The sequence below is a fragment of the Equus przewalskii genome, chromosome 1 (genome assembly GCF_037783145.1).
Source record: "Equus przewalskii isolate Varuska chromosome 1, EquPr2, whole genome shotgun sequence".
NCBI lineage: Eukaryota > Metazoa > Chordata > Mammalia > Perissodactyla > Equidae > Equus > Equus przewalskii.
The window spans coordinates 11,779,060-11,806,193 of NC_091831.1; the positions used below are offsets into that span (position 1 = coordinate 11,779,060).

Here is a 27,134-nt window from a genome sequence, read left to right on the forward strand (position 1 = left end):
AGACTTCCATCTTTCATTCCTTCACATTTTGAGCATTTATAGTCTTATTCCTCACTCTACCCCATTTTAAATTTTTAATAAAGTGATCCTTGAAAAATCTCAACCATTTCCTTTGAGCTAAGCAAAAAGAGACTTTTTCCTTGCTTGGGCATGTGGCCTCAGCAAAAATGAAGAGATTTAGGAGACCAAAGCAGGGTGACACAGAGAGGGCTGAGAAGAGGGACGGATGCAGCAATGTTCCTCCCCTGAGCCAGCCACCCCTGGCTACTGGTCCCTTTGCATCTCTCCAGAGGCTCTTTGTTAAAAAAATATTGAGATATAATTCACACACCATATAATCTACCCTTTTAAAGTGTACAATTCATTGTTCTTTAGTGTGTTTACAAAGTTGTGAAACCATCACCACTAACTTCAAACATTTGCTTTTTTTTAAGTTAAAAAAATTGTTTTAAAGATTGGCACCTGAGCTAACATCTGTTGCCAATCTTCTCTCTCTCTTTTTTTCCTTCTTCTTCTCCCCAAAGCCCCCAAGTACATAGTTGTATATTCTAGTTGTAGATCCTTCTTGTTGTGCTGTGTGGGACGCCAGCTCAGCATGGCCTGATGAGTGGCGCCGTGTCCAGGATCCAAACTGGTGAAACTCTGGGCCACCGAAGCAGAGCGCGTGAACTTTACCACTTGACCACACGGCGGGCCCCAAAACATTTTCATCACCTGGAAAAGGAACCCTGTACCCATTAGCTATCGTCACCGCCCCCCCCCCCCCAACCCCTCCATCCTCTCCAGCCTGCCAGTAGATTAGACAACCACAATCTACTTTCTGTCTCTATGGACTTGCCTTTTCCAGGCATTTAATATAAATAGAAGTGCACAATAGGTGGTCGTTTGTGACTGTCTTCTTTCATTTAGCATAATGTTTTCAAGGTTCATCCATTTTGTGGCGTAAATCAGTATTTCGTTCCTTCTTATGGCTCAAAAACACTTCATCATATGGATAATCCCACATTTTGTTTGTTCCTCAGCTGATGGACATTTGCTTGTTTGCACTTTTGGACCTTTATGAATAATGCTGCTATGAATATCTGCATACACCTCTGTGGGTTTTTATCCAGGGATTTTGTCACCCCCTCCCTGAGGAAACCCCAGGTTCAGGGCATGTCAGACTCAAAGAAGTGTATCTCAAAGGACTCAATCTGATCAAGAAGGTAAGAGAAAGGGAGGGCACTTCGATTTATTGAGTACATTCTATGAGCTAGATGACATACCCCAATGCTGTGTGATGCATTTTCCTTTAATAGAGGAGAAAAATTTTACAGATAAGAGAGATAAAACAATTTGCTCAAGAATACATAGCTGTTGGACTCAAAATTTGGGGGGACTTCCCTGGTATGATACTACCACGTGCAAAGATAACTCATGAACGACAGGGGTCAAGTGTCAAGTGATAGGCTAGTTCTTCAGAATTGCTGGTCAGAAAGCTGGGAGAAAGCTCTGTCTGTTAGTGTAGAAATTTGAGGCCAAGACGTTCTGTGATTTTTCTCAAAATCACACAGCTTGTAGGTGGCAGCATTGTGGTCTCCATTTGGGAGGAAGGAAAGCTGGATAGATATACCCCGAGATGTCCAGTAGAGCCTTCTGTATTTGTCAGAGCTTGCTAAGTTGTGCTGCAGTAACAAAAATCAGCTTCAATCTTGCTCGTGTTGAGAGCTGCATGGTGGCCACTGTGGCTCTGCTCCATGCTCCTTCTCGTTCTGGGACATGTGCTGAAGGAGCAGCCCACAGTCAAGACATTGTGTTCTCTTGGCAAAGGGAAAAGAACAAGAGGCAGAACCAAGCCATGTAACTGCTCTCAAAGTTGCAGAGACATGGCTTCTGTCGTATCCATTCATATTCCACCAGCCAAGGCAGGTCACATGGCCAAGCCTGGAAGTGGCAGGGAGGGATCCTCTGTGGTCACATGTCAATGAATGGGGATGTGTGGTCCTCCTACAGGGGAAAGCAGTAGATGGGAACATTAATGCAATCAACCATAGCTTCTAGAAGGCAAAGAAGTAGTTACAGTCTGTCAGCCTTAGAGAGCTGGCAAACACTCCTTCATTTAACAGATTTTTATTAAATATCCCCTAAATGCCATACACCCTACAAGGTGCTGGTGAGCAATAACAAGTATGTTTTCTGTCCTTGTGGAGTTTACAGTTGAGAGAGAAAGACCGAGATTAGTTACAGAAGTACATAAACAATGGTGGAATTCTGAGAAATGCCACAGGGGAGAGGTCTGTGGTATTATTTGTGTGTATGATGACCTAGTCAAGGGGATGTGAGGAGCCTAAAACCATGGGCACCAGCCCAGAGAGAGAACCCAGCTTCCCAGGCCCCATGGTGATGCAGCCTGACCTGGTTGTAGCCGTGGGTTTCGCTGTGACACCATTCTGTATCAGTTGCTGGGTGCCTATGAAGCTGTCCAATATAAGAGGGTAGGAATAACCAACCCCACAGGAGGGCAGGAGACCCCTTGGGCTTCATGGAGGGGAGGGGAGGGGAAAGTGATCAATGGCTGGAGGATCAAGATGGGTGATGAGTCCAAGAGGTAGCCGCCAGATGCTGTGGCAATGAGGCATGGGGTTACAAGAATGTAGGAGCTTTACCATCCAGGAGCTGCCTGTCTCTGGCTAGGTGTCAGTTTTCTCATCTGCTGAACAGGTATAATAATGCACATCTGACTCAGGTGCTATTGGTGGGGGAGGGGACGAATGCGCCTCCCCTCCCCACCCCGCAAAGATGTCTACATCCTAATCCCCAGAACCTAGGAATAGGACCTTCCATGGCAAAAGGGACTTTGCAGATACAATTAAGTTAAGGATCTTCAGATGGGAATATTATCCTAGAGGGCCTGGTGTAATCACGAGGGTTCTCAGATGAAGGAGACCGGAGGGTCGGAGTCAGAGACAGAGATGTGAGGCAAGCAGAGAGCAGGGAGATTGGAGGGACCACAAGCCAAGAAATGTGAGTGGCCTCCAGAAGCTGGAAAAGGCAGGGAAACAGATTGTCCCCTGGAACCTCCAGAAGGAGCACAACCCTGTGACACCTTGATTTTAGCTCAGTAAGACTACGCTGGACTTCCAACCTACAGAACTGTAAGATAATAAGCTTGTGTTGCTTCAAGCCCTGACATTTGTGGTAATTTGTTACATCATCAATAGCAAACGAATACACAGGTTAAAATAAGATCATGGATGTCTAAGTGCTTTGAAAAATGCTGCCTAGATGGAAATCGGAAGTGTTCATACTGCTCAGAGGCAAGGAGTGGTGAGGACAGTGCTGAACTGACACCACATCCCTGCAGATGAATTTGTCAGCTTCACTCTCCCCTCCCAGCGGAGGGGAAGACCCCAGCGGGTCAGAAGCAAGGAGCCCCACCCCTTTCCTCCAGCTCTGGAGTCTTCAGTGGTTCTCAGCCCTGGTGTCACATTAAAATCACCTGGAGAGCTTTAAAAATCTGTCGATGAGTGGGCCCCACCTTCAGAGATTCAGATTGGCTTGGTCTGTAGTGTGGTCCGGGCATCAGCATTGCTTAAACACTCCCCCAGGAGTGTCCAGAGTGCAGCCTGAGCCGGGAGCTGCTGGGCCCAGAGGGGCCAGCGCGCTGGTCTCTGGGAGAGCCGTCCCCCCTCACTTCGGGGACGCTGGTGTCCAATTTCTCCCAGCCCCTGCAGCCTGGCTGGCGTCAGCTTTGCCCACGAAGCCAGCTCCTCCCAGACAGGCAGGCTCAACCATAAATTTTAATTCAAAACTTTTCCTTTCTATTATTTTCAAATGCTTAAGGCCCTAAATGTGATGAGAAGCTTTTCTCACGTCGTGACTTGCAGAAAAGCAGAGAGCTTCTCGTAAGTTCCCCTTCGAGAAGGTGCGTCGGATTTTCGGCAGCCCCACCCCCCCATAGACATACACCTTAAACTGGTTATTCTTTGTATCTGTGGATACTGTTCTATCCAAGTGCACGGCCAGTGACTCTGCTCTGCTAAACTCTTTGTGTGGCGGCTCCTTCTCTGAGGCCAAATGGAAAGAAAATCCAGATAATCGTGGATAATGTACGTGCTGACAGGTATGGGCGCGTGACTCCACCTGTACAGGCTGCCTCGTCAGTGAGACACATGTAACTTGTTGCGGCATGAGTTACTGCTGCTCCACCTTGGCCTGAGCTCACCGGCATTCCTGGGTTGTTTTGTTTCTTGATTGTGCGCCCGACAAGACAACGTGTGTCTGAGAGGGACTGAGCCCCTTCTGATTGGCCTTCTGCCTGCAATATTGAAAACCCTAAACTAAGCCTTGCTTAGCACCTGGAGAAAATTCCTGGTTTTGTAATCGCCCTGTCCTCGGTGGCCTGAGCCTGGGAGCGGAAGGGTCCAACTTTGAGGTCGCGTTGCCCCAGGCAGTGGCCACTCTAGGTCTAGAAACCCTCAGGGAGTCACATGGCTCTGGTGAGCTGGAGAAATCTGATCCCGTGGGTCTGGGGCGGGGCCTGAGGGTCTGCGTTTCTAACAAGCTCCCAGGGGATGCTGATGCTGCGGGTTCCTGGACCACACATTGAGTGGCAAGGCCTGGGGACTTCCGGTTGGCTCGGGATCTAGGTCCAAACCCAGCTGGAGCTTTCATGGAAAGATCCCTGGTTTATAGGCAGAAAAGCTACAGAGGCAGCCACAGGGTGCCGTGGACGGAGAGCACAGTGGTGTGACCCGTTCATGGCTGTGGCTGACAAGTAGGGTGATGTTGCTAAAAAGCAGGCAGTCGAAGAGACCTCCCTTTTCTCTTCCCTCCCTTCCAGCCTCTGCTCTGCAGCAGAGAAGCCGAAGAAACATTCCCTTGTTGGATTCCTCCCGTAGCTCCTGTAGTCTAGGCTGTCTCCTCTCATTTGCTCCGGGCACCCTGCCTCCCTCCCTCGGGTCACAATCCACCTGTCCATCCTGAGCCCCCTGCCCCATAGCCCAGTCCCTGACCCTTAATTCCCACCCTCTCTCAGGCCTGGATGCACAGACACCCTGGTCATCATCGGAGGCCCAGCCTGGCCATCCTCTCCTCTGTGTGGTCTCCCAACTTCAGCTAGAATGACTCTCAGGTTCCCTGGGCCTTGCAACACTTGTACATACTCTTCTCTGAGCCTTCCTTGTGCTATAATTGTCTCCCCTGCTGGCCTCTGAACACCTCAAAAATAGCATCCGCCAGCTATGTGGTCCACACCCAGTCAATGCCTGTTTAAAATATAAATACAGCGAGCAACTAGTCACTCTGGCTTCCTCCTGTGCACAGAAGCAATCCTTCCCTAACGATATAACAAAAAGGCAGCCTGGTTCAGAGCCACCGGAGGAGGCACAAAGGGCATCTCAGTGTGGAGAGCCGGCAGGGCAGAGATTTACAGCACTGCTCGGAAATAAGAGATAGACGGGACGTTCTCTCTCATTCACTCCAACACTCCCCCTTAGTCTTCTTTCCTCAAGAAGAAAGGCCCCCCGTGAGCCTGGCAGGTGTATACAAAGGACCGTGTGAGCGCTGAGCATCCTTTGACAAAGTTCATCCCCAAGAAGGGTCAGGCCCCGGTCCAGGGCATCCCTCTAAGGCCTCAGGGCCTGTGGTCCCTCTGAGGCCTCAGCACTTTGGTCGTGAAATAGGTTCATGTTGCCTCTGTGTCTTAGTTTCTCTGAGGTGTAAGGCAGGTCTGTGTTAAGAGTTTTGTGGGCCCAGGGCACTCAATTTGAGGAAAGCCATTTTGTGTTATATCAAACAGATTGAAATACATCCCTGGCTGACATTCAAACCCATTTTTATATAAGTACTGAAGTAGAGTGATGGCTGACTTTTAGATGTAGTATTATTATTAAATATTTTTATTAAATATTAAATCCAAGTATTCATTTCAGTTTGGATGTTTTACTCCCTCTCTTTGAGGGAGGGAGTGTGGCTTAAATTCTTCTGTGGGGTCTGGGTCCCGAGGAAGCTCAGGCCTCTTGGGCCGTGCAGACGCCCGGCTGGGGAGTGGGGGTGGGATCAGCAGCTGGGAGGCGCCCCTGTCTCCTCCTCCATTATCTTCTTGGACAAGCATCAGTGCCTAGCTAATGGCTTCTTTTTTCTGCCTCCAGGCTGGATTCTTCCTCTAAGATCCCTCTTCTCCAGGAGACAGGGCAATGAGTTCCCTTTAGGGTGGAGAAACACCTCAAGCCAGGCACTCAGCAACAGCCCAAGCCTTAACACACCAGGAAGTCATGAGGACCAAGAAATCAACTTTGGGGTTTGCTCCTTCCCTTGAGAGGGGCCCTCCAGGTGTGGTTGCACAGTTGCTTCTTTCTGATGTTGCACAAGCCCACAGCCCTTTCTAGAGGCCCCGGCTTGAGCTAGGAGGGAGTTCTGCTGTCCAGGGTGGCTCACAGCCAGGGGTCACGGCAGCCCTTATCTCTGCCATCCCTCCTGGCCCCCACGCCGGACCCCTAGTGTATGAGCCCCTTTAACCTCAGGTATCTTCAGTGCCCCGCCCCTGCCAGACGCCCCTGGAAACACACCTGCAGCCCGAAGCCTTCTGACCTGGGCTGGGCCGGGCAGGTGCACGCTCCCGCAGCCGCCGCCGCCACTCCACATTCCACGGTGCGCCTCACCTCCGGGCTGGCTCAGACAAGAAGCTCCCCCCGCCAGCCAGCTCCGGATGCACAAACAGGGGCCTCTCCCCTCCTCGCTGGGCCTAATTGCCGCCTGGATGTGAGTGTCAGGAGGGACCGAGCAGAGTGTGTTAACAAGCCAGGAGGCTCCCGCTCTGAATTCTCCGGCAGTCAGGGCTCCTGCATGGAGCGTGAGGCCGAGAAACGCAGACAGCGCAGGGACGGGAGCTAATTAAGCTGTAAGCCTTCCCCAGAGCCCCAGTTCATTTGTAATTATGCTCTCTGATCTCAGAAGCGCCGTGGGCACTCTGGGAGAGCTGAGAGAAGAAGGGGAAGCAGATGATTGAGAAGTTGATTGGGGCTTTTAGAATGGATTTTTATGAGACTGACATTTACACCTTTCTCGGAAAATGCAGCTCCCTGAAAAGAACCACAGACCGTGCCTGATTCTGCCACGTGATCGGAGGAGCTCCAATTGGCTGGCCGCAGGGGCCACTGACTTGTTTTATGTAGGTCAAGGGACCCCTGTGTGCTGGGATTTTGGAAGGCCCCCTCCTTGCTCCTGCCCCAGAAATACCCCAGCTAAGCTCATTGATGCTGAAAATCGAGTAGCGCTTTAAAATTCTAGCCTTTTGGCATCGCAAGAACCCAAACTCTGTGCTGGCCTGAACAGAACTCAGTGGAAAGGCTCTAGGACGGGACCTAATTGCTATATCCCAACCTGTATTTTTTTAAACAGTCAACAAATCAAAACACGACCTAATATTTAGACCTTATTTTTCAAATAGGCAAACTGAGGGGCCAGACGGAGTTAGTGACTTAATTCAAGGTTACACAGGCAGAATGTGGCAGAGCCAAACTTGCATCCAAGTCCTCTGGCCTCAGATCTAGCAGACTCCAGTTTATAATATGTGGAGTAAAAGGAAAAGCTGGAAAGCAGAGGATTTGTCAAGCATGGTATTGCAGACTGGTACTGGGGAAGAATGCCCTATAGAAAGGGCTGGAGCCTGAACTTCATTCCCATTATCACCTTGGGTCATTTTTTGATTTGTTGACTGTTGGAAAAATCCAGGTTGGGGATATAGCCATGCTCGAAAGGATAAATTACAAGCAGAAACTCTCACGCCGATGCGCTTACATCTGTTAAGCTCATCCTGGTGCTGTAACGGGCCCTGCTGACAATTGACTCCGATCTGGGCTGAGCACACTCTCTCCCAGAAACTTATAAATAAACGCAGCAGCTCATCTTTGCTCAGCCTTTGAAGAAAACCAGATAATACTGGGCTCAACCCAGTGTAGGCAGTGGCTATTTCTTTTAAAAACAAAGAAGGAGACAGACAAAATTCCTGCCTGAATCCGTTCGCCCCATCCCTGTGGCCAAGCACCAGGAATTCTGCCCTGGCTGGGAAGACTCAGGCCTCAGCACTTTTCTGAGCAATGGGGACTTGGCCCGAAGTCTCTGCCTGGGATTCTGGTTCCCAGAGTGGCAGCAAGGCGTGTCGGAGGGAGCCAGCCCTCCAGAGCCTTCCAAATGTGTGGAACGAAGCGAGGAGACCTTGAGACTTTCTCTATTTTTATGACAAATTATAAAATATAACCAACTATTGCTTCATAGGATTTTAATAAAAATTTAAGAGTTAAGGAACTTAGCCCAGTGTCTGCCATAGAGTAAGCACCCCAAAACTAGTCATTATTTAAATAATACATTTCTAGTTCTAAGAGTAGCTCTCTCATTTTAAACAAATTTGGAAAACACTGAGAAGTACAAAGAACAAAAATTCACCTATAATCCAAACTCCCAGACATGGTACCTTATGGATATATCTCCTTGCAGAATTTTTTCTACCCATAGACTCAATACCGTCACATGTTGCTTAATGACAGGGATATATTCTGAGAAATGTGTCAATAGGCGATTTCATTGTTGTGTGAACACCATCTAGCGTACTTAAGCAAACCTAGATGATATAGGCTACTACACACCTAGGCTATACGGTACTAATTGTCTGGGACCACTGTCGTCCATGCACTCCATCATTGACCAAAATGTCACTATGTGGTGCATGACAGTATATCTATATCATAAATGGAATATATCAATTCAATAAATGGGCCCGTTGTATATCTATTGCCTGACTGTATTTTCACTTTACAGCATTTCATGAATTTCTTTTCATAATAACAAATATCTAATTCGTTATTTTTTGCAACTGCATAATATTCCATTATATTATAAACAACTCTTCAATGAGCATCCTTGCACATAAATATTCACTCACTTGCCTGATGATTTTCTCTGGATAATTTTCAGAAGTTGAACTCTCAGAGTTAAAGATTTTACAGATACATGGCCCAACTCCCCCAGAACGAGCATACCAATGTTTATTCATCTTGAGAACTTTTTAGGTGCTAATAACACATTGACATGAGTTGATCCTCATTATTCATGGATTCCTGGTTTGTGAATTCACAAAAAGCATTCCAAAAAGAGTTCCAGAAAGTCTCTATAGAAAATATGATTCAAATTTTTAATCTTTTAACTTTTAAGCCTCTAGTACATAGTAAGCACTCAATAAACACAGTGTGCATTGAATGAGTAGGAAACAAGTCAGAGATTGTTAGACAATTCGGACTGAATTCAGCAGAATGAATTTTTCTATTTCTTCTTTTTTTTAACCAATATCTTTCCCTGCCCTGCCTTCAGCTAGTTCCTTAGAGGCATTTTTCTGAGTCTCAAGCACCCAGCTTATATGTCCCCTCACACAAAAGCAAACTCTGGATGACACCCTTGAACTTTCACCACCCACTTAATTTGAAAGCCTTCGACGGCATTGAGAAAAGTGGTGACGTAGTATGGCTAATCGTATTTCCCAAGCTAAAAAGTAGGAAACGAGGATGTTCTCTGATTTGTAAATCTATTTATGTGGAGGAAGAATAATATTTGCAGACGAATAATATTTTGTGATACATGAAGATTATACAAAGCTCAAATTTCAGTGTCCATAAATGATTTTATTGGAACATAGCCAGGCTCATTTGTTATCCATCGTCTATGGCTGATTTTGCCATACTGTGGTCAAGTTGAGAAGTTGCTACAGAGACCTTATGGCCCCCAAAGCCCAAAATATTTACTCTCTGGCCCCTTACAGAAAAGTTTGCCAACTTCTGGCCTGGAGGTAGGAAGGGACATTTGGTCACGGTGTACTTTTCAGTGTACGTGTGTGTGCACACAGACACTAGCAGTGCAAAAAAAAGCGGTGGCTCTCCAACTGGTTGGCTTGCTAACCCTTTTCAATCTTGAAAATCGTTGAAGACACAAAAGAGCCTTTGTTTCATGTGAGTTGTATCTACTGATATCTGCCATATTTAAAACTAAAACTATGAAACATTTAAAATATTTATTAATTCCTTTAAAATAACATAATAATACATGTTAACATATATAACACATTTTTATGAAAAACGACTATATTTTTCAAAACAAAAATTTTAGCCAAGAAGAGGGACTTTGTTTTACATTTTTGCAAATCCTTTTAAAATCTGGGTTAATGGAAGGCAGAAAGATTCTCATAATTGCTTCTGTATTCACTTCTTTGCAACATTACATGTCACACAACCTCTGGAAAACTCCACCACACATTTATGAGAGAATGAGGACAAAAAAGACAAATGACATCTTAGTGTTATTATGAAAATAGTTTTGACCTACTGGATCCTCTGAAAGTTTCTTGGGGAACCCCAGGGTTCCCTGGGCCATACTTTGAGAACTGCTGGTTTAGAAACACAAGGACATAGATGTGAAGACATTTGCAGGATAAAGCCTCTAGGAGAGGGCTGACTGAGCTGGAACAAAGAGGACCTCTACTGCCTCCCCTTCCAGCAAGGGAACCGATGCAAAAGGTTAGGACAACACAGGCCGTCCCCTCTCTTGTCACGCAAACCTGAGGGTGGGGCCAGCCGAGCAGTCCTGGCAACCAAAGGCTTGGGAGTAGCAGGAGTAGCTTCAGGAGCGGCAGTTGCTCCCCTCAGGTCCCAGCCTTTCCACGAGCCTGTCTTCCTTCCTGTTTCCTCTCCTTCCCCTCGCCCTCACCAGGAGCTGGGAGAAGAGAAGCCAGGTGACATGCCGTCCTGTGTGTCCTTGGGAAGGACCAGAGCAGTTCTCATCTGCATTTCATGTGGACGTGTCTATCTGAAATCCTTCCTTCAGCTGGAGGAGTCATCTCCCCTGAGGCCCCCTCACCTCTCATCCCTTCCCAGGGCTCCCCTCGTAGCCCTGCTGCACCAACACCTATGGCATCATTAGGGTGCAAGTGTTTTCTCTCCCAGGGAATATAAGATTCAGTCCCTTCCCGCACCTGCTTTTTATTTTTCAATTGTTGTTGCTATTCTGTCAAAACAGGACAGTCTGTTTTGTATATTGAACCTGAGCACAAAAGTAAACTGTTCTGAACAAGAAGGGGAGGTCTAGGGTGTGCTTGAAGCGTGACTAGCTCCATCACTATGGCGGACTTCTGATAAGTGTCAGTCTACATCTACTGTCTGCTCACTACGTTCCAGGTACGGCTTCAAGCACTTGAGACACAGACTCCAAGCTGTATACCCTGGTATCTGCTTTCTGCCTTTTCTTTAATTCTAGAAGTCATGGTTTGAAGCTAGTCACGTGGCCCCCCCCCAGTATAGAGACAACACTGCAAGCCTCCCTTTGACCCAGATGTGGCCATGGGACTAAGTTGTGGTCAATGAGATGTAAAGAATGAGCCCTTTGCCTCTAGTTTCTCTCTTCTCCCTGCTAGCTGAAGTGAGGATCTGATGGCTGGAGCACCAGTGACTATGTTGGGTCATGGAGTGAAAGCTGCTTGTTGAAGATGAGGGAACAAGTTAGAAGGAGCCTGGTCCCTGACACTGGGCAATCTACCAGCCTGGAGTGCCTGGTTCTGGTTTTTTAAAGGAAATAACTCCCCTTCTTTTGTTTTAAGCCACTGTTTTCTGTTACAAACAGCTAAACATAATCCTAATATGGACCTTGAAGAGTTATTCCTTTTAATCCTTATAACAACTACATGACATCAATACTTTCCATACGAGGAAACTGAGGCACCTAGAGATTAATAACTAACCCAAGGCCACACACCTGAAGCGGGATGAAACCGAGATTCTAGCCCAGCCAGTCAGAGTTCAAATCCTGTACTTTTAACAACTATATTCTTCTGCCTAATATATATAATACATATATAATATATATAAGAAAATATGTAATATATAATACATATATATAATAATATTCTATATTATTTCTGCCTAATATTTCAATAAATGACTGGCCTTCTTCCTTTAGAGGTTGATTTTCTGGCTTCCTTCATTTACTGTTTATAAAAATCTGTTAGCATTTGATACTGGCTTCCGGAGTAGAGCCACTGAGTGGCCAACTACAAAATGGGGCAACAATACCCCTATTTATTATATTCTCAACTCTTGTGGATTTATAGGTATGTAGACACATATGCATACACGCACACACGTGTATGCACACCGATAGTTACATATCCATCTGAGAGTTAAATGCTAGGTGTCCACCTAACTCATCAGACATTGGCTTTTAGACTCTCTACATACTGATCATGATCCTGAACCCATAAATATGTCCCATAATAAACAATCATGTCAAAAATAAAATATTTATTGTGCTTCTATGGTATCCAAAGGAAATATCCTTTATTGGCCAGTAGGGTCCCATTTTTATCTTCCTTAAATCAAAAGCTGAGTGGCACTTCTTCCTGCCAGCAGAGTAGCATCTCACACGTGGGCCACTCACGTGGTGTCCTGCTTAGATAGGACCACTAAACCAGCCTTTGGTGAGAACATGGCTAGCTCACAGGCCTCTTCTTTTGCTCTAGACCTTTATACTAGTCGAGTTAGGCTAGGCTATACTATAACAACTAATTAACTCTAAAACTTTAGTGCCTTAACATAACAAAGGTTTATTCCATGCCCAGCATAGGTTGGCCAGGGCCTGAGGAATAGTCAAGGGAGCTAGTACTCCACATAGTCACTTAAAGACCTAGGCTAATGGTGGCCCTGCATCTTGTAGCTATCCCTTTTGGAATACATGACCTCCATTATTACCATGGAAGAGGAAGAGAACACTTGGAGATCCCACTCCCAGTGCTTTATGCTGCAACCCAGAAGTAACAGGTCACTTCCTCTCACAGCCCATTGGTCAGAACTAGTAATATGGCCCCACCTATCTGCAAGAGGGCTCAGAAATATGGCAGGGGGAGCACATGATCTATAGGGAGCAGGAAATGCCTCTGACATCCTGTGTAAGCACCAACATGTCTACAACCATGAGTCCTACTGAAAACTATTCTGAGTTCTTTCCTTCGTCTTTGGTGGAGATGAGGGAAATTCAAAGCTCCAATTAATGGGAAAGCACAGATGCATAACGACTTCCATGGGCATCTATGTCCATCTAGTGACAGAATAGCTTAAAATCTTGATAAATATTTGATGGTTGAGGAGCAATTAGTCAAGTGGGGCCTGGGAACAAAAAGAGGATACTTAGTGGCCTGAAGGAGAAATAAGCCAATTGGTCCATCTGGGTCTTCCTTCCAGGCCACGAAGAAACCTGCATCAATACCTGCGCTGCCCACCTACTCCTCTGCTCTCTGTGATCCCCACCAACAAGGGTGAGAGGAAATAGATGCAGAGGTTCACAGACTTTGGAAAGAGATGAACTCGTGTATCAAGAGAAATGTACATTTTTATTTAAACCCTGAGTCTTCCAGCCTAAACTTAGACTGGAAGATTTTAAGAGGTTTTGAAGAGAAGAATCAGCTTCTCTTTTTTATGACTGGCCAATTCCAAATAGTACCTAGGGACTGAGTTGAACCAAGAGCTGGCTTATTTTTGCTCTAGTGGGTAAGTCAATCACTCAGGTATTACTTTGTGCCTCTCCTATGCCTAGGACAATGCTAAATACATTGACGGTTGCAAAAGAAAAGTGCAGTATGCTACCAGACGGTGAGATAGACTTATGGTGAAACTGCTGCATCTGTAATATCTAGTCCGGAAGAAGCTGCTCTTCTAAGCAGTCCATTTAGAAGGTTGCACACTTATTTCTGAGGTGTTGCTGAGAAGGGCTGTGGCATCCTCTTTGGGAAATGTCTTTGGGCCTCGGGTAAGGACTCATATGAACCTGACTCCGTCACCATTGTAACTTCTCTTTTTCTGGTTATCCAGCAGAGTTAGCTCCCTTGTTTACTAGAGTTAGTTCTCAATACCTTTCTGTATTCTCAGAAATCAGATATACGCTCAGCAAACAGAGAGTAGCCACCCACTGAATATCTGCAAGAATGTGCTGTAGCCGTTGAAGGCAAATCCCAAAGTATATTTTAAAACTCTATGGCAGATTATATTTTCCAAAAACACCATCTCTCATCGTATTTCTCATCCTATATACTTTTCAAGAAACTTGACACTCAAGTTAATTCTCTTCCCCTTGAAACTAGGTAAGCTTCTGACTCACTTATAACCAACAGAATGCATGGAAGTGATGCCGTCTGACTTCAGTGTGAGGCCATAAAAGGCAATTCAGTTCTGCCATGTGAGTTGAGCACTCTCATCAGAGCCCTGGACCACCATGTAAGCACGCTGATGGTGCTGCGGCCGCCATGCTGTGAGGAAGCCCATACTCTCCCACGTGGAGAAAGCACATGCCTACGAGGGGTGGGAGAGTTCCAGCCGGCCTCCAGCTGCTGCAGCCCTCTCCTCTCCTAGCTCCAGCCATCATCTGACAGCAACTGCTTGAGACCCAGAACTGTTCAGTCAAGCTCTTCCTTGTTTCCTGTCCCACAGAAACTGTGAGAGAGAACAAAACGATCGTTATTTTAAGTGCTGGTAGATTTTTATTTAAGATAAAATAATTCTGGGCTTTCCAGGAAAAAAAAAAGCCCCATTTGCAGTGTTTGACTATTTCCATGGTGTAAATACTCCCATGATGGCCAAGGTTAAGCTACCCATGTGGTGAACAGAATTGGGAAGAGATGCTCACAGCAGGCTCTGGCCAGCAGCGTGAGCTGGCTCCAGTACACCCCCGTATGCAGTGCCAGAGCAGACCCCAACAGAGGACAGCTCTACAGGGCCAGCTGGGGCTCCTGAGTGTGTAGTAAAGTTCCTTCCCCAGTTTATGTGATGGAGCCCAGAGCCAGCGAGCACCGGGATATGTGGAGCTCATTTGTGCTTGCCTTTGGCCAAGGTAGAGAAGGAGGCCCTTCTGGCTTCATGTAGACAGAGAACTGATTCCTCTAACCAACTCTAAAGGACCCCTAGTTTGACAGTATCTTCCCACAGTACAGAAAAACACAGCAGAGCAAGCCCCTCCCCTTCTAAGGGGTAGAGACGCAGAGGACGGTGGGAGTTAGGCAGAGCTCTTTAGGGTTTTGAAGACCTTGCTCCCCTAACTAGGCTGGGAAAACCTGCCCTAAAGGATTTGACGAGTGCAGAACAAACTTTCATACAAGAAGCCATGGGAGGGCCCGGCCGGCTTTGTGAGAACGTGGTCCCATTTCCAATGAGAGAATGTGCTCACCTCCCACCGCCTGAGAAAAATGTCTGCCCCCACCAATCACCACCAGAGTCTGCATGAGGGGGTCAGACAGAGAAGGTGGTGTTATTTTCAACAACTTGTTTTCGAACATAAATTAATATATTTTATTGTGGAAAAAAATAAATGCATCAGAGGAGAAAATAAAAATTACACCCAATGCCCATTGAAAACTTTTAGTATTGTTTTCAGTCTTTTAAAATATACAGTATGTACAGGTTTTACATCCAAAGTCTGTTCTCTTAGCATTATTTCATCTTCAATTCCCCATAGCCTTAAATCTTTAAAAAAATAATAATAATGGCTGCATAATGTTCCATCATTTGGATGATAGCAACTCTGATTACTGGATATACAGGCTATCTCCCAAAATTTATAAGCAACTCCAAAAATGGAAAATCTTGTAAATGACTCTTTGTGCTCTTATCTGGCTGTAGAGCTCTTGTAGAACCAGGAAAACATAACGAAAGGATATGGCCATTTTTAAGGCTCTTGGTTAACACTATTGTTTTACCGAAAGCTTCTGCCAGTGTGACCTCCCGCTGGGAATGTGCAAGACGGCGTGTCCCACGGCAGCTCAATGGGAAAAATGAATTTTCTTTATTGGTTTGATGTATATTTTGATGAATGAATTTAAATATTTTACATGTTTGTTGAATATCTGTATTTTCGTTATTTACTTGTGTTCTTTGTCCATTTTAATATGGTTATGTTAGCACTTTTCTCATTGTTTTGCAAAATAGCCTTTCACATAAAAATAGGATTAATTCTTCACGGTATTTATCACAAACATCTTCCCAGCGTTGCTGACGTCGAGAAGTTTTAATGTTTCTGTGGTCAAACCCAATAACCTTTAACTTTTTAACTAATGTCTAAGCTTTTATATCTACAAAGTCCTTCTCTGAAATTTACCTACGTCTTCCATTTTTATGTTATTTTTGCATATAACTGTTAAATGCATGTGGAATTTATTTTGGTATATGGGGAGAGCTGGGGATTATCTTTAATTTTTTCCACATGGTTGGTCCCAACATCATTGATTGACTAATCTCTCTTTCTTCATGGATCTTTACTATGTACTAATTTTTTATCTATATTATCTCTATTAGGTCTGTGTTTGAGGCATTCTGTTATACCCATCCATCTGTTGATGGTTTGATTTGGCTACTGAAGTTTTATAATATCTTCATTTTTCTTCTTTTCCCTCAAAGATATAATACTTTTAATATACTTCTTTCTGAAAATATTCTGGGCCTGATGAAGCAACCAGAATTTCCTTAGAAGAACATTTCAGGTTACTCCAGACCTTGTCTGTCTGTAACTGTCGTTGACCTGCAAAGCCACCACTGTCTTGTCAGGATCATAGCAGATTTACAACTTTGTCCCAGGAAATTGCTCTTTTAATTTTTCCCTGCTCATCCTGGCCTTTTGCTTTGGAAGGAAAAGCAAACAAGGGCAGAATGAAGACAGAGCTTGGGTCTTGCTGGGTCACCTTCCAGGAGATTAATTTATATGGCCACCTTCTTCTCATGAAGGGCATCATTTGTCTATTGTCACTCAAAAGCAACACTTTGCATTTAGCTATGTGTACGTTGTACCCTGGCAGAGACACCCATAAACGAGACTAGTAGCTGCTCATTAAAGAACACTCAGCAAAGGGTAGGAGCTATATTTGTAACTTTATCACTAAATTATCCCGGGTATGCTACTGTCACAGCCTGGAATTCTGCCACACCATCTGTGAAATGAGGCTTCCAGACTGGACACTGTTCCAGCTCTAACACAGTGCAACTGGTTGTGGGCGGCCCCATCCAAACCTTGCAATGAAATCCTCAAACTGCCTTTGCTTCCCTGAAACCAGCATTTGCCAGAACTTTTCAATAGCTCGAAGTTCAGGCATCTTGGCATTTTCCTGGGTCTTCTTGCTTTGTGAACAGTCTTTCCAAGATCCCAGGGATAAAAGTGTCCCCAAGGTGTGAAGCAGATAAAAAGCAATCGCTGTGCAAGAGAAGAAGAAAGTTGTGGGGTATTTTCTCCCTCTTCTCATTAGTTTAACTTCTGACCGATTTAAACATTTGTTACACTTTTCCTGGAAACTTAAAAGTTTAATTTGGAATACAGTCATGGAGCGAAAATTCTGCTGAGTATATAACGCAAAAATATGGTTGCTAATGAGTGACACTGATTTAACAGGAAATAAGGAAGAAAAATACAAATTTTGGAAGAAAATAAGCAATTTCACAATGTTTCCATTTGCTCCAAATCCAACTTCATTGCTTCAAGGGGTAGCTTGGAAATTTTTCTCATGAAAGCACAGTAAATATTCCTGTAGACTGTCTACTTTCTGGCCTGGAAGAAATGGGTAGAAATGACAAATTTCCTAGAACAACTTCTGGGAAATTTGTGTTGATGGTACCTCTGATTTTAAACTCTTCATTGCTTCCTCCAGCAAAAACACACCAAATCATGCAACAACGCAAAACAGAGTAGCAAATTCCTGCTTCCTTAATTTAAAAGACTTTATCTTTTAGTTCTTTGTGCTATATCCTGTGTGTGTGTGTGTTTCCGATTCATTTTGATATAGTTTAGGGAGATATCACAAAAGAATCTTTCTCTTCCCATTAGGATTTCTGATTTTACACCATTAATTGGCATTTTCAAAACACCAAGCGCTCAGTTTGAAGTCTACAAATAAAACACAAGCCCAGATGCCGCGTTTACACTTGTATGCATTTAACACTTCATAAGCAGTTCATTAAACTGATAACACTTTAAACTGTAACACTGCCTCTTTCAGACTCCCTCAGCCTGTAATTGTCCTGAGGCACCAAATGAATCCATCCTCGGCTGGGAACCACAGGAATTTACATTCCTGACGTGTGTCTCTTAATTATGGACACCTTGGTCCGGGGCTGACTCAGAGAGGGCTGGCTCGGGCCTGCACGCCCCAGTGACCGCGCACACAGGGACCAGCCAGGAGGAGCCGGGTCTCCGTCCGCGCAGGGAAACGCGCCTTAGGGCCGATGCAGGACAGCACAGGAGCAAGGCTGGCTCACCTCTTTCCTGAAACACCTCGGCTGGGTTTCAGCTCTTGGCTCTTCTCAGCAAAGTCTTTCTGACCAGACAGCAGTTTTCCAGGCGTGAATCTCGCTGGATAAAAAGGACTGGGGTGAATGTTCACGACCTTCTCCAGTTTCCTTCTGAAAGTAGCAATCCCCACTGCACGAGTTCTCTCTAGAAAACGAGAAAACGGGAGACTTGGTGCAGTCTGCACCCCATCTAGGCATAAAGCTCTAGGACGTGGGGGTGACGGTATTATTAGAGGCAGCAGGATGTCCTGGTGTCTGCCTACGCCGGCACAGTACAGGCTCAAGAACAATATAAAGGACAACAGTCCTTGGCTATTCTCAGCGTGCCAGACACAGTGCAAGCTCTGCATACATTTCATTCAAATCCACCACAATCCCATGAAGCAAGGTACAGGGCGGATACTGTTCCTCTTTTGCGGATGGTGACGCCGAGGTTCGCCTAGCCTGAGTCAACAGGGATGATGATGATGGATCCTGCAGTGTCTGAACACAGGGCGCGGTGCTAAGCGAGCCCTTCTAGCACCATCTCGTTCAATCCTACCAACTGAACAGAACCATTATTATCCCCATTTTGCAAAAGAGAAAAGGGAGGTAGAAAGGCAGCGACACAATTAGAATTCAAGTCTATCTGGCTCTCATGACAGGATGCTTGGCCTCTATGCTATGGTCCCCTCTGAAGACTTGGGGTGCGCACAGCGAGTTAGAGGGTCTCAGAGCCCGCCTCCTGGGGTTTCACCCCGAGGGCAGCAACGACCCGGCCCCTCTGCCCCTCCCGCTGAGCCTGGGCCCAGGAGCCCGGCGTTCCCACGCCTCCCGCCCTGCCCTGGGGATGATTTCCAGCCCCAAGGAACTGATGGGTAACGGATGGGTAATTGAGGCGCAACTCAATTGATGGGTAACTGACTGGCTGCTGATTAACCTCAGGGGGCTCAAGAGAGGCCCGAGGCGGTCCGCAAGCGCCCTTCCCTGGGCCGAAGCCCCACGGAGGCTCGGAGCTAGGATCCGAATCCCAACTTCCGGGCCTGGAATCCGGGCGGGGAGCCCAAAATGAGTGCGCGCAGGGGGACCCGCAGCGCCTCCTCGGCCGGGCGCACAGTGCCATCGCGCGGCCGGAGCGAGCAGCGCATCCGGGGCCGCCGACTCCGACCTTCGCCAGGACCAGGGTGAGTCAGGCAACTGCAGTGGATGGGGAGGGACTGCTATGTCCTTTAGGGAACATCCCTTGGTCTCCAGCTCTGGGCGCTGGCGGCCCGTGTGGCTGCAGCAGCAAAGGGAATGGCCCGGTGGGGTCCTACTTGGCCGAGACTCTTTGGTCAGCCCTGAAGTCTCAGTTGGGGATGCAAGGCCCCCAGCCTCCCATTGGGGCAGCGGGTTTGTGGCGGAGAAAGGAGCTCAGGTGGCAAAGGGTTCCGGGAACCTTCTGCTCCTTTGGGGGTACATAGGTCCCTGCACCCGGACAAGGTCATATCAAGGCTCATGCCACCATGCATTCATTTGTTTTATGGCTCATTCAGTAGGTCAGTCAGCAGGACAGTGATAAGCATTTACTATGTGCTAGGACCCGAGATGGGTGCTGATGATACAGAAGAAGACAAAAGGGAGCTTGGGGTGCAGTGGGCTCTTTCCCAGTCGGGTGAAGCTCCTGGGTCCCTTCTCAGAGTGTTTCAGGACACACAAAAAAAATAAGATACACAGAATTACAAAGCAGCCAACTATACTGAAATGCAGTCATCAAAGTGTTTAATTGTCAGATAGTCATGTTTTTTGTTAATATATGATGTAACAAGATGTGCAGACCAGTATATTAACCACCCTTTCAAATAGTGATGAGCACAGATGATATTTCCAGGTAATGGTACCAAGTGCAAGGCAGGGTGAAAACAGCCATGATTGCTGTTGGTGACAGAGTCACAGGCACTGCTAATGCACTGTGACGTGTTGCCTATATTCATGACTGAAGAAAACGTTAGATTTCAGTTAGAAGTTAGTGAAAAGGTTGTGAATGCTTCCCCATCCAAGTTCACGGAGCGCCTGGATTTTATGCACAGAGCGCTTGGTTAAGAAGCTGGGAGGTGAGCAGATAATAAGTAAATAGACAAAGGGGGTAGGGACCATTCCAAATGCTTTGCAGGAAATCACCAGGGTGATTCTGACAATACAATCAGGAGGGGCCTGTGTCAGACGGGAGGTGGGGAAGGCCTGGAGATGTGTGCTGTTGAAAAGTCTCATACAGAGGTAGGAAATGGGCACCGCTGGGCCCAGTTTAGCCCATAAACCTGTGTGCACAGTCTGAAAATTTGCCTCTCATAGGCAGGACCTGTATTGGCCCTTTGACCTCAGTGCCCCCCCCCCCCCCCCCCCCCACTTCTTAAGCCTGGTCAGACTTATTTACATTCCTGCCTGTGTCCTGAAGGCCCTGATGTGCAAAGTTGCAGCCCAGCCGTGGCACCAGCGATCTGCTCTCTGGAACTGAACCCCTTAGAGTTTAACCTGAGAGAAAGCTCAGTGTCTCTGAGTCCTGTTTGGGAGCCAGGCTCCTTATGGCTTGGAGAGCGCCGAACCTTCCGTCTCTACCCACCTTTCGGTCAAGCTGGATTCCCCAGGCCCCCAGGCTAGCGGGTCTGGGACACCTCAGGTCTCATCCACCGGCGCCCCCTCCAGCAGCAGCACCACAGCCGGCGTTCTGGGGGTGGTCGGTCGGCGAGCCAGGGCCGGGTCAGGGGCGGCCTTTGGGGTCGGGTCTGAACCAGCGTGGCAAGCTTGCGGGCTGATGTCAGGGCTGGCACCGGCAGAGAACAACTTTGTTGACAAGAAGATTAATTAGACAAATGTAATGCCGTCAGTTTGTACACCCCCCCCCCCACCCCCCACTCCTGGGGGTCAGCTCTAGTCAAGCTTTTGCTGGAGACTTTTTTCATCTTTTTAAAAGAAAGCTTAATCCCCTAGCAAGGCAGCCAGAAAACAATTCATGGCATGCCAGAGAGCAAGTACCTACAAGCAGATTCGCAAGGGCGGCTTCCCGCCAACCCCGGGCCCCTACGGGCGCGGCCTAGGAGCCCCCGGGCCTCTTCCTTCTGCCTGCACGGACCTGGCCCCAGGAAGCGTGTTGAGCCCTGAATCCTCCCTCAGGTGGGAGGACGCCCCCGTTTGTGAGCTCTCTTGGTCTCTCTTCCTGTCTGCCTTTCATGGGCCAGCGTCCCTGGAGAGGGGCTGGCAGCCAGCCGCGCTGGGTCTTCGGGGCTCGGGGGCTTCCGCCACCTACACCTTCCCTCGTTTCAAATGCCCTTTTTCTCCAACAGGCGCCTGCCCCATTGTCCCATTGTGAGAAGTGGCCTCATTCATCACCCAACAAAGATTCATTGAGCCTGTTATTTGCCAGCAACACTGGGGATGGAGGGGTGATCTCGGTTCATCAGGCCCTTGCCTCGGCTGAGGGACCTTATATTCTAGAGGGGGAGACACAGCGATGAGTAAAACAAATATATGAATGAGCTAGTTTGTGCCCGTGGTAAAGGCCAAAAGGAGCTAAGTGAGGGGATGTGGTGGAGAGGGCCTGGAAGGGGCAACTATTTTGGAAAGGGCGCCGCTGAGGAGATGAAATTGCAGTTGAGACCCGAAGAGGGAGAGAAGCTGCCTGGGGAGAGCTGGCTTTTTCTTGGCTGCAGGAGACAGGGGTCCGACGGTGTCAAGGGAGGGAACACTCTGAAGATATTTGTTGGTTGGATGAGTAAAAAAATGTTTCCAAGTTGTGCTTCTCACACTTCAGTGTGCATTAGAATATTCTGGGGGACTTGTTAAAATGCAGATTCCCGGCTCCCCGATTCAGAAGGGGTGGTGTGAGGCCTAGAAAGCTGTGTTTTAACGGCCCTCCCCTCCCTTGCACCCACCCCCACCCTGTCCTCTGACGGAGATGCTGCTACAGTTGGTGCTGGCCTGCCCGTGGAGCCCCAGCCCCGGAGCCCCTGCCGCGGCCCAGCTGGCAGCCACGGCGGCAGCCCTCGCCTTCAGCCTGAGCCGCGGTCGCCCCGCAGCCCATCTCCAAGCAGCCTGCTCCATCCTGGATTCCGCCATCTCTGTCCCAGCACGCCTCCCTGAGGTTCCAGAAAGCCCTCCGAGTCAGGCTATGGATACCCAATGCTAGTGTAGCATCCACAGGCCCACCGGGGCTTTTCACGACCCAGGCCCTCAACTCCCACACGGCCCGCGGCGCAGGCCTGGCCTGGGAGAGGCCCTCATCCCCGGACCACCACAGCCAAGGAGCCTGAGCACACCCAAGGCTCCGGGGCCCAGATGTCTCCTTGGAAGTGGCAGGTGGATCTGGACTTCTCGTTAAGGGGTCTCTGAACGCCTCCTAGGGCTAGGGGTGGGGATGGATGGCCACTCAACTGCCCTGTCCAACTGTGGCCCTTTGAGGAGTGGAGCAGGGCGGTCAGCACTGAGCACTGGGTCTTCCAAGGGCAGGAGGAGTGGCGTTGCTGCCCCTGAGGCAGTCCCGTCTGAGCCCCGGGCAGGAAGGGGCGGGACTCCTCTGCCTCCTGGGCCCCTGCTGTCTATAGGGTGACGAGTCCCTGGGCTGGGATGTGGGGACCCGGTTCCTGCATCCTGTCCTTCCAGAGTTCATCCTGGGAACCTGGAGCCCTGAACCAACTCCAGGTCTGTGTGGGCCTCTCTCCCTGGGTCCATTCTCCTCTGGGTGACAGTGCAGCTGGATGTGTAGGTAGCGGGGATGGGGTTGTGGACAGAACCTGGGCACATGAGGCTGGTGCGTGGGCACAGGAGGCTGGTGCGTACGCACATGTGTGCACTCACTCATGTGCACAAGGCCCCTCCCAGCCCAATAAAGAGCTGGGGGTGGACCTCGAAGGGGATGGGCCACAGTCCTGCTCCCTGCACTGCCACGTTCTGACAGGCAACTCCTGAGATTTCTAAATTCAAAGCTGGCCTTCCAGATCACAAGGAAGACATATTTATCAAGGTGGAAAAAATAACACGTTTATCTGACAACTTGTTATTTTGATTAATAACTTTTTAGTAATAGACACAAAGTATGGAGCCTCCAAAATGTTAGGAAGCACAGATACTGTGGGAGGAAGTTACCAGAACCAAGGAATATGCCTCATGGTGGTGGGGGAGCGGGATTCTGAGCCCAAAGATGGGAACTTCCAGTGTTGGCCACGTCCCTTGTCTTGTCTCCACTGTGACTTGACCTCCACACAACGATCCTCCAGGTGTGGTTGGGGGACACCAGCCTGAGTCTCATGGGGGTGTGTTTACCATGCAGATCCTGGGGCCGCCCCCCTAGGCCTGATGAATGGGGTCCTGGGGGTGGGTCTTGGGAAGCTGCATCTTTTGCCTCCCTTCCCACCCCCCGTAGATGTTTGGGGACCCTGGGGTGAAATATTTGCAGGGCACCCCTTTGCCAGCTGCACATGGAGGGTGCTCTAGGCTCATGGGGCCCGGCTTGGAAACCTCTCCTGTCCTTGACCTACCCACGAGTCCCTGGGCCTTGCCGGGAGCCCCCAGAGCCCACCCTGCGTGATTCTCCTCTAGGAGCGAATGTGAACTTACAACAGGATAGAGCGATAGGCCTGTGCATTATCCTAAGCCTGCCGCCAACGTGTGACCATGGCCATTTCTTCCCTCTCCAGGCCTCAGTTTCCCTGTGTGCAGAAGGGCCATAAAGGAGATTCAGAAGTATCTGACTCTAATAAACTTCCACGTAAGGCATCAGTTCACTTCTCCTAGTCACGAAAGAGAGTGCACATGGATTAGGAGATTTCCTGTTCTTTTGGCTGATGGTTTTTGGAGCGCTGAGTTGCCAGAGAGATGTCGTTCAAACAGAAGACAGTTCAGTGAATATGCAGTTCAGTGGCGTGGTTAAGCAGCAGGACTAAACCCCATTTCCCAGTCTCTGCTGCCCTCTGCTGCCCAGCACTGGCTGGGACGTGCCGATGCGAAGTCTGGTGCTGGGCGTCGCTGAACCACGTTCTAGGGGTTCTCTCTTTACCCGCAGGGAACCTGAGGCTCAGAGTGGACAGTGATTTCCTCTAGGCCACACAGCAAGTCAGCAGGGCTGCTGCCTCCCCATCAGCCCAGCAGAGTCCTCGGGCTCACCGATCCTCCTGGCGCCCGGACCGGCAGCATCAGCAGCCCCTGGGAACAGGCTAGAAAGGCAGCTTCCTGGGCCCCACCTCGACCTCCTGCATCGGAAACTGTGGGTGGGGCTCAGCTCCCAGCGTTTTAGGACACGCTCCAGGGGATTCACGAAGCACACTCCAGATGAGAATGGTTGCTGTCTCTTTGGAAGTAGAATTCCGGAGGAGGAATAGACCTTTTCTTCTTTTTTCTTTTTTAATCATATTGTGCATCTTTAAAATAAAAATAACACATGGGAAAATGCATAGATTTGACTCTTTTGTTTTCAGTTCCTGTCTGGGAAGATCAGTGCTGTGAGAACGTCTGGATTCCCGGAGCACACGGTGGCTTCTGCAGAGAACAGGACTCCTCAGGGACAGATGGAAGTGTTCTCTGATCTGGGTGATGCGTGCCCCCTCCGGTGAGTGACAGCCTCCGCTGTCGAGCAGGATATGTGCGTTTCAGCAAGACGCGTCTGATGGCAGACGTCATCGGGCAGGCATGTGGACTTCCTGAGACAGTCCTGATTTGAATTCATGCATTCATGCGTTCACTCGTTTAGCAACTGTCTATCAAGCACCAACTGTGGGTTCTACAGACTGTGCTCACTGTTCAGCCTGCGTTCCCCAACTTGCTGATGCAGCCCGCTGGGGAAGGCAGATAATAGACCGGAAATTGCACATAAAAGGCATTAGCTGAAATTAATTAGTTGATGACTACATAAGCACTATGACGAGGATATTCTGGCTGCTCTGATGGGCTGGAGGGCACAGCCTAGGGAGAGGGAGGATCATAAACCAGGGTAGTGACACATCCTATGAAGGAGGTGGCCCTGAGCGCTCTGGGAGAGAGGACACCTCAAACTCCACTTTCCCAGGAGGTCGGAGATGGGTGGGCTGAGTCTGTTTATAATTAGAATTAAACATGGCTTTTAGTATTTTCTTATGAGACAATTTTGTTGTTGAAATTTTAGGAAATATGCATTGTACACATAAGATAAACATTTTTAACCACCTGTAATCCCAGCATGTAGACGTAGCCACTGACAAGAGTTGGCTGTAGAGTCTTCTGAATTTTTTATGTCAATATATGGGATAGTACATAATATATACTGCACTAGCTATCATGCTATATATTGGTTGGTAATTTGCTTTTTACGTGAACACTGTAGCATGAGTATTTTTTCTTTCTGCCCTCTCTTCATCTGTGAGTACCACTCTGCCAGTACCCGGCTGTGCCAGGGGCATTCAGGGCTCAATTCATCCCAGTATCTGTCAGGTTGTCCCCTGCCCATCCCCACCCCCCAGTGGACCCTGAACTTGTCAGATCACTGGAAGGGATTTTTCTTATTGAAAGTACGGTCACTTTAAGAAGACAGTGGCAGTGTTCTGGGGCTCACTGTGTGGAAAATCCTTACACGCTTTCAGATATAAGGATGCCCCAACGGCCAGGAGAGCATAAAATTGCGATCTGGGGGCTCCAGGCAGGAGGAGGGGAGAGCAGAGGGGACCCTGCATGGGAGAGACTGGGAGAAGAGCGTCTGGGAACAGAGGGGAGGAGGGGCTGTCACCCCGGGAAAGCAGAGCCAGAGCTGGCTGGAGCCTAGGAGGGGAGCAGGGGAGGGGCTGAGGGGCACTTATGGGGCCGACATCTGGAACAAGGACCAAAGTCTCCTCTCCACAGGCTGTGCCAGTCAGCAGCAGAGCCATGTGCCAGTCCTGTGCCCTGGACCAGGCAGGGTCCTGGGACTCAACATCTGGAGGCAACAGAGCCTTCCACCAAGGTTCTGGTGACAACAAGGCAGGAGTGAGGGAGGGAGGATAATGGGTTCCAGTGCAAGGGCCTGCTCAAAGCAGCATGGGGGCATTAGCTGGGAGAGCAGGGGACGTGTGAAGAACGAGGGCACACAGGGAAGTCTGGGAACAGGAGAAAACTCAGAAAACCAACCTATGTGTGTGCACTGCACTTCACAGTTTACTAGCTGCTTGCAGAATTTTGCATTTCATCAGCATCAACATCACTATCACTATCATTAAAAGTGGGAAAATTCAGATTGCATAGCAGAGAGCTCTATCCAGCCAGCAAGTTGGCTGATCAGCCAGCTCTCAGCCATGACGGCTGAGGCACGTCAGCTCTCTGTCACTGTCACTGATCGGCCAGGAGAAGGGGAAGCAGGAACTCAGTCCTGACCGCACACTGAAATCGCCTGGGGCCCTGTGCCAGCCTCAGATGCTGAGACCGCAACTCTGGATACTCCAACTAAACAAGGCTGTGTGGTTATATCATTTTTTAAAACTTTGCATACACAATTCAGGTGACCAGGAATGGGGCAGAAACATCCAGGAGGTGATTCCAGCAGCCCAGGTGTGTCCAGGGTGGGTCCCGGGTGGTGCAGTGAGACCAAGGTGCTCCAAAGTGGAGAACATCTTTTAGCTTTCTTTGTGTATTAACACAGTGAAGCTAAAAAATGAAGTGAGATGCTGATACTTTCTTATTTTTATGGTTATGGAAACCACAGACTTTTGGCTCAAAGATGTGTTTGGTTTGACTTGCACTGGATTTTTTTTTTTAATCGAGCCAATGTTGAAAAATTGGGATATTGCATGCAGTTATTTGGACTTTTGAAAGATCAGAAGATCTGACGCTCAGGGCCTGAATTTTTCCGTG

General features: G+C 48.1%; 1 long non-coding RNA gene across 2 annotated transcripts; it reads right to left on the reverse strand.

Annotated features, from left to right (window-relative positions):
* Nucleotides 1–1,207: 1,207 nt before the first annotated feature.
* LOC103547118 (uncharacterized) lies at nucleotides 1,208–25,070 on the reverse strand. 2 transcript variants are annotated; one of them, XR_011529801.1, is made up of 4 exons: nucleotides 21,421–21,626; nucleotides 20,911–21,131; nucleotides 18,300–18,477; nucleotides 1,208–1,986 (listed from the first exon to the last, which is right to left on the reverse strand). It is a non-coding gene; the product is annotated as an uncharacterized lncRNA (long non-coding RNA). The 2 variants fall into 2 exon arrangements; XR_011529787.1 differs by lacking the exons at nucleotides 1,208–1,986; nucleotides 21,421–21,626 and adding an exon at nucleotides 23,901–25,070 and having other exon boundaries at nucleotides 15,327–18,477.
* Between the last annotated feature and the right edge of the window lie 2,064 nt (nucleotides 25,071–27,134).